Source organism: Pistacia vera, unplaced genomic scaffold, assembly GCF_008641045.1.
Source record: "Pistacia vera cultivar Batoury unplaced genomic scaffold, PisVer_v2 Contig1062, whole genome shotgun sequence".
NCBI lineage: Eukaryota > Viridiplantae > Streptophyta > Magnoliopsida > Sapindales > Anacardiaceae > Pistacia > Pistacia vera.
In genome coordinates, this window is record NW_022195096.1 from 177,532 (window position 1) to 188,458 (window position 10,927).

General features: G+C 36.8%; 1 non-coding gene across 1 annotated transcript; it reads left to right on the forward strand.

Annotated features, from left to right (window-relative positions):
- The first annotated feature begins 9,504 nt into the window (after positions 1–9,504).
- Positions 9,505–9,611, forward strand: LOC116131040. Its single transcript, XR_004128194.1, has one exon. It is a non-coding gene; the product is annotated as a small nucleolar RNA R71 (small nucleolar RNA).
- The last annotated feature ends 1,316 nt before the right edge of the window (positions 9,612–10,927 follow it).

The window sequence follows — 10,927 nt, forward strand, 5'->3', positions numbered from 1 at the left end:
TGCCGACGCCCCTCCAACTGCATCATCACCTAGATTCTGCATCCACAAAGGAAAATAACGGGGTGAGCACAAAATAATGCTCAGTAAGTAAACCCTCTATCTGTGTATCCCCGTATGTAATTCTCTTAATTCTTTCCTCACACTTTCTATTGCTTTCTATTAAACGTCATGGCCTTATCTTACCGGAGGTACGGCTGGATGGCATTCACATAGCACCATCTCGCTCTTCATGACTGCTGGGTGGAGTTCACAGAGCACCAACCCGCTCTTAGTGACTATCGAGTAGAGATCACGAAGCACCTACCCGGTTTTCGTAACTATCGGATGGAGACCACAAAGCACCTACCCGTTCCTCATGACTTTCGGGTGACAATCACAAAGCATCAACCCATTCCTAATAACTGTCAGGTGATGATCACAAAGCATCAAACCATTTCTAATAACTATCGGGTGATGATCACAAAGCATCAACCCATTTTTAATAACTAAATAGGTGACGATCACAAAGCATCAACCCATCTCTAATAACTAAATGGGTGACGATCACAAAGCATCAACCCATCTCTAATAACTAAATGGGTGACGATCACAAAGCATCAACCCATTTCTAATACTCTTCTCATTCATTCTACTCTAGCACTTCTCATTCTCCCTACCCTTAGAGTAGTTGCATTCACAAAGTTCTCTACTCATAGAGCAAATGCTTACACAAAGTTTTCTACTCTTTCTTAAGTCACTTCTCTATGCACAATTAATGCCTATGGATGGTTCATCTCCACTAATGCACTTATGAAATGCCAACATGCAATGTTGCAAGAATTAAGGTTCACTACTCATACTCAAACCTCTATTAGGCATTTCATCAAACAACTCAAGTGCATAATAAAACTCTACTATAACAATAATTCTATGTCTTTCTCTAACCATCCAAAATGGGAGAAAACTCCCTCACATAGCCATAATTCCTGCCAAAGAATAACACTTCCAAAAAGGATTTCTCAATATCCTTCAATTCCATCTCAAACTACCTTTCCAACCCACATCTCACTTCTTATACTTGAAATGTATGAACAATCACAAAGCAATAATAATCTCCATTTAAGACTCAATAACATAGCATATAACATGTATATAACATACATCCATAATTGTTATTAAAACCCTAATCAAGAAAATTCTCAAATCTCACTTGGGTTGGGATTTACTTACCTTGTGATGGAGAGATCTCACTAGCACTTCCTTTCTCTTGGTTTGCTTGATTTTTCTCTACCCTTAAACAATTCAACCAAAGGCCCTCAATATTCAAATACACTCAAATTTCACAAAACTTCACATCCAAAGCAAGAATCCTTACCTTAGGATGCCTTAGATTGCTTTCCTACCCCAAATCACTCCAAAAGCCCTCTTAAAAACCTTGAACAAATGAAAGAGAATTTGAGAGGAAGAAAGAAAGGAGAGTGGCGATGGAGAAGAAGAATGAAGGGTTTGCAATGACTTAATTCCTTTTAATGAAATTTATACACAAGCATTCCCATTTTGCCCTTACTCTTCCTTAGGAATTCCATCCATATCCTTTGATTCATTACAAACACACCCCCATATCAACATATTCTCCATGAAAAATCCTTACATTTTATTCCCCACTTTTCCTACTAATTAGGGGTAGAATGGTCAAATTGCCCTTAGGGAAGAAAATATCTAAAACTTAACAAACATTTTGGTCGGCCCGTCTCCATGGCGAAGAAGATTCTGTCGCCGCGGTGAAACTGTCCAGCAGTTTCCCGTGGCTTCAACACCTCTTCGCCGCGGCGAAGATTCTTCTTCGCCCTGGCGAAGCCTAGATCATTGAACTCCTTCTATTTCAACCAATTTCAGGGCAAGTATTCAACATATCACTCAATCAAAGGTCAACCAAACAATAATACTAATAAACCAACTCAGATAAGAGCAAAAGAAGAAACATTAGCTATGTACCTCAAGTGGGGCGTTACATATGACGTGTATCAAACAAGCTGAAAATAATGCGTGGACATCTAAGATTTTGCCAACGAAATTCAACGATCCAAATTAAAAGAAGGCATTGGATGTTGTCTTTTATAATAATTATATTTCGTCTTGTTGTATTTTGTCCTTTGTAATAATGATGTTTTTTCCTTTTGTGATAATTGTGGCTTTCTTTTGTAATAATTAAATATGTAATAATTTGTCTTATCATGACATGTGGGAGACATGTGGACCCCAATATCATTATCTTCTACGGATTCAATTCGATTGAAATCCGGACTTTTCTATATAAGGAGAAGCTTATGTACATTTTAATCAAAGAAAAATTAATAATATTTTCAGTTTGTGAAAAATTCATTCTCTCAATCTCTCGCTTTACTTTTGAATTGCAAACTCAAAGCAAAAAAAAATGTTCACTCAAGAAGATTGATACCTAGGTATGAATTAATCTTTAAAACTGAATCTATATGTTTTCCTCTCCAATTAATTAACTAGGTTGTTTAGTTATTAATTGTAATAATATTTGTTAGACTAGGTATAACAACTATTACGTGTGGGGGGGGGGGGGGGGGGGGGGGGGGGGTGGGGGGGGGGGGGGGGGGGGGGGGGGGGGGGGGGGGGGGGGGGGGGGGGGGGGGGGGGGGGGGGGGGGGGGGGGGGGGGGGGGGGGGGGGGGGGGGGGGGGGGGGGGGGGGGGGGTGGGGGGGGGGGGGGGGGGGGGAGCGCGCGGTGTGCAGCTGCACTCAGTCATAGAAAAATGAAATGATGATAAAGAATAACCACCACTAAGTAGCCAACGTCAACTAGACTTTTGGGTATATTACTCAAGAGGTTCTGAGTTCGATCCACCTGAGTTACTAATAGGGGTTGCCACGCCCGAAATTTACCCAGCTAACTCCTCTTCCCTCATTGGTATCATATAAAAATTGAAAAAATATTTATGAATCTCTTTATGAAAGACAAAATGCTATTTAGATGATTCAAGATATTTATGCGATAACCCTGTAACTAATCAAAATTTATTAACTGAAGTTAAATATGAAGTATTAATGTTTGGTTTAACGTAGTAATTAAGGAAACTGTAATTTCTATGTAAAAAGGGTTTTACAAAGAAATCTTAAACATCAAAGGGCCCTAGATAGTAGTCAAAGCAAAGAAAAAAAATTCGCCCTTCTTTGTTGACTTTCTCTTAGCTCAAGACAAGTGCAATGTCAATTTTAACGTATAGAACTCAAGGTCACCCGCAACAACTCTTGATCATACAAAAGTCAAATTCAGAAATAATTTCTTCAATATATAAGGAAAAATATGATTTCAGTGTGAACTCAGTTATTTGACACCAAAACTTGAGATGTGTGAACATTTTGATCATCAATAGATTAAAAGAGAACATTACTTGCTGTTTGAGTACTCAAAGAGGCGACCACGACTACAGAAGACGATGAGGGCCACTTCGGCTTCATAAAGTATAGAAAGTTCATTGGCTTTCTTCTTTAAGCCATTTCTCCTCTTGCAGAAGGATACTTGACTATTCCTTCTGTTTTCAATCCTCTTGATCTTTGTTTTTCCTCTCCCCATTTTTACAGCAAGGTCCTGAAACAATCTAAATATTTATGTAATATAACCAAACATGTGTTCTTGATTTGCATATCTAAATAACTGAAAGAAAAGGATTTATCAACTTTATGTGCATAAATGATCATATATAAAAGGCATAAATTTTAATGATTGAACTCAGGAATATGTAGTTCCTTATCTCAAAGAAAAAAAAATAGAAAATAGAAAAAGACCAAAAAATATAGGATCATCAGCATAAATAATGGATAGTAGACGCATACTTTTATAAACATATTTATAACTTTTTTGGAACCAAAGAAACCAAAATGTACATAAACTCTATTCACAGACACCCTCTATAACCTGTTTATAGCTCTTATTTTCTATCACTATGTAGAAAGATAAATTGTAAAGATACAAAGAGAAAGAGACTGGTTTTGACCAGTAAGTGCTTTGAAGTTTTAAATTCTTAGTATCTATCGGAATCTTGTTGATTTCAGACTTCATTTTCATTATTTCCTTAGCAAAGGTATGGAATGAAGCTTGTTTAACAAGGGGATGAATTGACAGTTGCCTGGAAACTTCAGGGAGACCTCAAGTCAATGAGGTCCTTCATTCATGAGTGTATTATAGTTTTATGAGCCTAATTTTCCAAAAATGGAATGCATAGTTTATAATTCTATTTTTTTATTGGATTAAATGCATTCTCATTTTGCATTACCTTAATCAACGTCAATCAATAAAATTTGGAAATTTTGTTGATGCGTGATTTTGATACCAACAACCCGCACGTACAAATTGCTAAGTTATTCTTAGAAATTACAGGTGATATGATTGATTCAAAAGCTAATCAATATAATTGAATGCAAAGACTGAATAGTAAATGAGAAATGATTTTTAAAGTGGTTTGGATACTTAAAACGATTCCTAGGTCCACTGTTTCTTTTATATATGAGACTTTACAAGAGGTTGCATATAGCAAACAACGAGCAGAGGTACAATAACTGAGTATTTAGAGAGAATATCAGGTTAGTCTCTTTCTCGCAGGTTATCTTTGCTCTAAAAATAAAGAATATAATCAGAATCAGAATGAGGGTTTAGGATCCCGAAAATGAGAGGAGGAGTCTTCTATTTATAGTAGTCGAATTCAAGATAATTATTACAAATCTACAAGTGGGTAAGTGTTGTTCAAATCCTTCCTTGCCTCCCATTGGCTGATAACTTAGGAAATATCCTCAAATTATCTGGGGCTTGGACAGGTGTGTGATCCTTAGTCACTCATAGATAAAACCTGAATTTGCTAAGTTGATGGCAGCCATATTCTTTCTATCTCGGGTCAACATGGCAACACCTAGACTGTCACGGCCCAATCTGCATCGTGGGCACGGCTGATCGGCCCTCTCTGGCAGGCCCACTTTGTGTGACTCACAAAGTATTGTCCCCCCCTTAAGGGATTTTCTTTCGCCTCCCCCATGGCTCGAACCCATGCCCAAGGGGCTATAGGAAAATGGGAAGCACCATGAGTACCATCAGGCTAGCTAGCCTGATGGTACTCACCATGCTCCCCAATTGACTATAGCCCCTTGGTCTTGGGTTCGAGTGGTGAGGGAGGCGAAAAAATCCCTTAAGGGGGGGGGGGGGAGAGGACTTTGTGAGTCACGCAGAGTGGGCCTACCAGAGAGGGCCGATCAGCCGTGCCCACGGTGCAGATTGGGCCGTGACATGCGGCCATCGGAAATGGTCACTTCAGCTATCATTCTTTCTGTCCCATGAGTCTATAATGTTCAGAATTTGTGAAGTCATCAACACAAACTTTGTAGCTCTCTGAATAATCTTTCCAACGCCATGAGAATCATTGAATTCTGATTTCTACAGCTCATGTTATGATCAAAACATCGAAGCATGCTCATCTTGAAGGATTTCCAAGTTTTACGTCGTATCTTCAGCGCATAACAACTTTTTCATTTCAACTCCGATTCTTGCACCGTTTGTTCCTACTCATCATGAATTCCATCGACATTATTCTTCTTCATTCAAATATCATTTACTCAAAATACACCCGTGATCCCATAAAAGGTATTTATGCAATAATTAACTCAAATTTCACATTAAAAACACATTTTTCCACAAATAATCCAATTAAATCACTAACAAAATATGTATTTTCAAGCTCTTGTCACAACCCCCAACTAGGTTCTTTCTAGTCCCTAGCAAACTAAGCGATAACACAAGTCTCTAAGATTGAAAATAAAACAACCAATTAAAACTTATATCTAAACTATCCTAAATCACTTTCATAGATTGACACGATTGCATTTAGCATATGCAACAAGCCTTTAAACCCCTAGGCAGCCCTAGTTGGATGAGTTGTAGTCTTGTAAGGGTTTCCAGTGATGAAACCCACAAACATCCACACTAAGCTTAACCTAAATCCCAAAATATAAAAAACAAACATAAAAAGAACAAAAACTAACAAAAATTCTTGAATCAATCATAAAGTTGTCTCAAAAAATAGCATATGCACAAAACAAATAGAATAATTAAAAATCGCCTAAACTCATAGACAATGCAAACGTCAATTCCATTTTCGTTATTGACCCTAGAACATCCATACAACCACAAACCATTTGTCTACAAACCCGGACGGTTTTATGCAAAACATTCATGAACAAAATTTTGATCTCAGTATTCGGGTTGTGACTTATAGGTAATCATGGAATCAAACTCCATCCACTCTCCACTAATGTAGAAATTCACACTACCTTTGATCAGTAGGTCTTTGTAAAGGTTGTAACATTAGGCCAGGGTATAGGTTCATGAAAGAACGGAAAGGGAATTAAAAAAAAAAAATCAAATTAAGAGACTGAATCTTCATTCATTCTTATTACTATCATACAAAAACACTTCCCTTTTTCACTCAGTAACTTCCCAATTTTTATCAAGCTCTTTCTTTTCGACACTAAACTATACCTATTTGCATAATCTCACATCTTCACAATGCTTTTCAATGCCCACTTTTCTTTTCTTTCTCTCTTTTTTTTTTTCATCATTTTTTCAGCTTTTTTGTTTTTTGTTTTTTCTAACAATAATAAGAAGAAGAAAGTAGAAAACACATACACAGCCCCACTGATCTTACAAGCACTCCACAACCCCCAACCAATTTCTTCACATAAACCTGGGTTGTGGCAAAACTACACTTCCTCACCAACACTCATAATAACCCTGAATTACAATTAAGTCTCTTAAAGATAAAACAGGTAGGATTGTGTTTTAGGTTTATAATCAGAGTAGGGTAAAAAATAAGTTCAAAGAAGGGAAAACAAAGGTAAATTGCATTTAAAAAACTCAAAGGGTTAACTAGTGATGATAATAAAAAGGGTCGGCTTGAAAGGCTCAATCAGTCCAAAAACAGCCTAAATCATTTCATAAGTGATGTGAACTCTAGGATTTCGCCTTGAGTGGTTGTCAAATGAGTTCTAGAGTTTGTTGAGATTGCAAAAATGTCCATGAAAAACTCACACATAAAATGTCTCTAAGTGAGCAAACTTAACCACTTTCAATCCACAAATAGCTAGGGTCTCAAATAAATGTTATTAACCTTCACAATCATCCATAATTAAAGGGGAAAATTAATGTCCATTTTTTACATGTTATTGCAATCATATTCCTTTCATAGAAATATAAATTAATCCAAGAATAAAACCAAAATTCAAAACAAAGCACAATAAAACAATAAAATATTTCTCATAAATCCATAAATTCAAAATCTTTGGGAAGATACTTCCCTTACCTCCAACCTAAAATCTACATTGTCCCCAATGTACAAATGTAAACAAAAGGAAAAAGAGAAAAAGAAAAGTTACCCCCTTTTGCAATAGTGATGTGCGAATACGCATGATAATTTGATCACCAACTCATTTCATTCCATTGCTGCCTTTTAATTCTGTCAAAACAAAGAAACTCATGGTGCACCTCATCAGAAACACACATCACGTGTTAAATTATGAATTTAGAGAAACAAACACAACGTCAAAATTATGTACACTAAACAGAAAAAAAAAATTAAACATACTTGAAAATTAATACATGCAAAAATAACAAACTAATCAATAAAAGAAAAATGAAAATAAAAAGCTTGGGTTGCCTCCCAAAAGTGCTTGGTTAAAGTCGTAAGCTTGACTTTTCGTTTTCTTCAATCCGGATCATCTAGGAGAGTCCAAGCCCTCATATCCTTAATTCAACCATTCAAATAGGGCTTTAATCGTTGTTCATCCACCATCTCAAAGTCAAAATCCATAGTCCTAGAGTTGAATAAAGAATTCTCTAGGGGTGAACTAGGATAGTTTTCTTCTAATTTTTTATTCACTATGTTATCAAGGACAGTAATCTCAAAGCACGTGTCAAAGTTAGATGGACGCTTCTTAGCATCAAAAACATTAAACTCTACTTGCTCATCTTCTACCCTTAAGATTAATTTCCCTTGATGAATATCTATCAATGCTCTACCAGTTGCTAGAAATGGTCGTCCTAAAATTAAAGGTATTTCCCTATCTTCCTCCATGTCTAACACTATGAAATCTACTAGGAAAATCAGTTGGTCTACATTAATCAAGATGTCTTCTACCACCCCTTAGGATATGTTATTGATCGATCAGCTATTTGGAGAGACACGGTGGTTGGCTTCAATTCTCCTAATCCAAGTTTCCTGTAAATAGAAAACGACATTAAATTTATGCTTGCCTTTAAATCCATAAAACCTTATCAAAATAACAACTACCAATAATACAAAGGATAGTGAAACTCCTTGGATCTCATAGTTTAGGTGGTAGTTTCTTTTGAATCAGTGCGCTGCATTCCTCCGTTAACATGACCTTCTCGTATTCATCAAATTTTCTCTTGTGTGTGAGGATCTCCTCCAAAAACTTCTCATATTTTGGCACTTATTCTAACATATCAACAAAAGGAATATTAATATATAAACTTTGAAACATGTCAATAAACTTACTGAGTTGCTTGTCAAGCTTCTAAAACATTGTGGGTATGGAAGGATTGCATGGCTCGAAGAAAGTTTCTACTCAGATTCACGCTCGTCACGGCCATCAGATTCATCACCATAGTGATGAGTTGGAACTTTTGTCAATTTGGGAGTTGTTTCACTGTTGCCACAACCACCAGTTTCATTGCCGTGACGATCCTCCTTCATGCCTATGATCTTCTCCAAATTTTCATGCTCGCCGTGATGATCGTTCTTCTACTCTTCCTTCAAATCTTTCTCTTGTTCTTGCTTCTGTTTTTCATCCTCTGAATTCTCCAAAGTTCTTCCACTCCTCATGGTGATTGCATGTGCTTGTGCCTTGGGATTCTTCTCTGTATTGCATGGCAAAACTCCTTGAACTCTTCCCACTAATATGTTATGGATTTGCCCTATTTGAGTCTCAAAGTTTCTAATAGAGACTGACTGATTTTGGACAAGGATTTCAGTCTTCTCAAACATCTTGCTTGTCTCTTCAATGAACTTGGTAAGCACATTTTTCAAGTTAGATTTTGGCTCTTGAGTTTGAAAAACAAAAGATTGTTTATGCTCGTTGTTGTTGCTCCACGAGAAGTTCGGGTGTTTCCTCCATGCCAGATTGTATGTGTTGGAATATGGATTCCCTTGCCCCATTTGCATTTATCTTTAAAACATTACCCAATTGCTTCTGGATGTTTGAAAGTTGAGCAACAAATATGGTGTAACCATCAACTTTGTACACTCCTGCTAATTTCCTTGTTGAAGTTCTCTCCGAAGTCCTCATATAGTTATTGTTCGCCATCACCTTAATCAGATTGTATGCTTCCTCTGGTGTTTTATTGTTCAAGGCTCTTTTACTTGCAACATCTATCATGGCTTGAATAGTTGGCAGCAACCCTTGGTAGAACGTTTGCACTTGCTACCAGATTGGTAAACCATGGTGAGGGCACCTCCATAAGAGATCCTTATACCTTTCTCATGCTTCATACAATGACTCTAAGTCTTGTTGGTAGAAATTGGTAATCTCACTTTTCGGCTTGGCAGACTTGGCAGGTGGAAAATATTTAGTAAGGAACATTTGAGCTAACTCGTTCCATGTTGTGATGCTCCTAGACGGCAGAGAAATCAACCAAGCCTTAGCTTTATCCCGAAGAGAGAATAGGAAAAGCCTTAGCCTAATTGCATCATCAGATACTCCATTATGCCTGAATGTGGCATAACTCCAGAAAATTGGCGATATGCAAGTTGGGATCATCATTAGGTAACCCAGTGAGGTGGTCTCCTGATGCTAGAATAGAACCCATCAACAGTAAGACTAGAGTAGTCCTTCAATGCTCTTCGAATCAGTATCGCTCCACCAATTGCACTTCCTCCTATGGTATCCTCATTCTCATTCTCTTGATTTTCCACATTGGGATTTATAATTCCCGTGTTAGCCATTGATTTTTCAAAGTTAGCTTGCCTCTCTTCTTTCCTCAACGATTTAGCCGTTCTCTCAATCTCAGAATCTAAGCGATCAAGATCACCACCACCTTTTGAACGTAAGCTCTCGAAGTTCTAACTAAAAGAAACAAACAAAACAAAAATAAAAAATAATTTCTAAGCAAAAATAAAACACATCAAATTAGCAACTAGATATTTCATATTAACATTGGTAAAACAAAATAGTTCCCCGACAACGGTGCCAAAAACTTGACAGGCTATTCGCAAGTGTACGAAATCGCGCAAGTAGTAAAGCTTGAGTAAACGAATGTCGAATCCCAAGAGAACTACCTACCAAGTATCGAACTAGTCTATTTTATTGCTATTTGATGAAACAAAATTTTAAGAATGAATTTAATGAAAAAGAAAACAAACTAAAAACTAAACAAAAGCATAATTTTATTAATACTTTGGTAAAAAGATCAATATGACTAAACCTAGGGCACAGATTTCACACCAATTTAATCCTATGCGTTGACAATTATTGCTAACCTAATTAAATTTATTCTAAAGGACAAACTCCCTGATATTCCAATAACTTTTTCTCGAACAATTAGCGAATTAACCTTAAGCAACAGCCCAAAATATCTCTAAGTTGAATTTAGAAGCTAAGAGATCATTAAGTTCTATGGAATTTACCAGAACCTCACAGATCGCGATAACCTATCTAGAGCGCTCGCTCAATCTATGGTTTTATTACCTTAGACTAATCAGGTTTCATCTCTCGATCTCAACCCAACACCTGATATCATTCAACTCTCGGATCCATGAGAATTAAAAGTATTACACACAATAATAAAACTTAGAATTAATGCTCAATTAAAAATCAACAAAAATAACGTCAACACATATTCATAAATTGGGCTACATCTT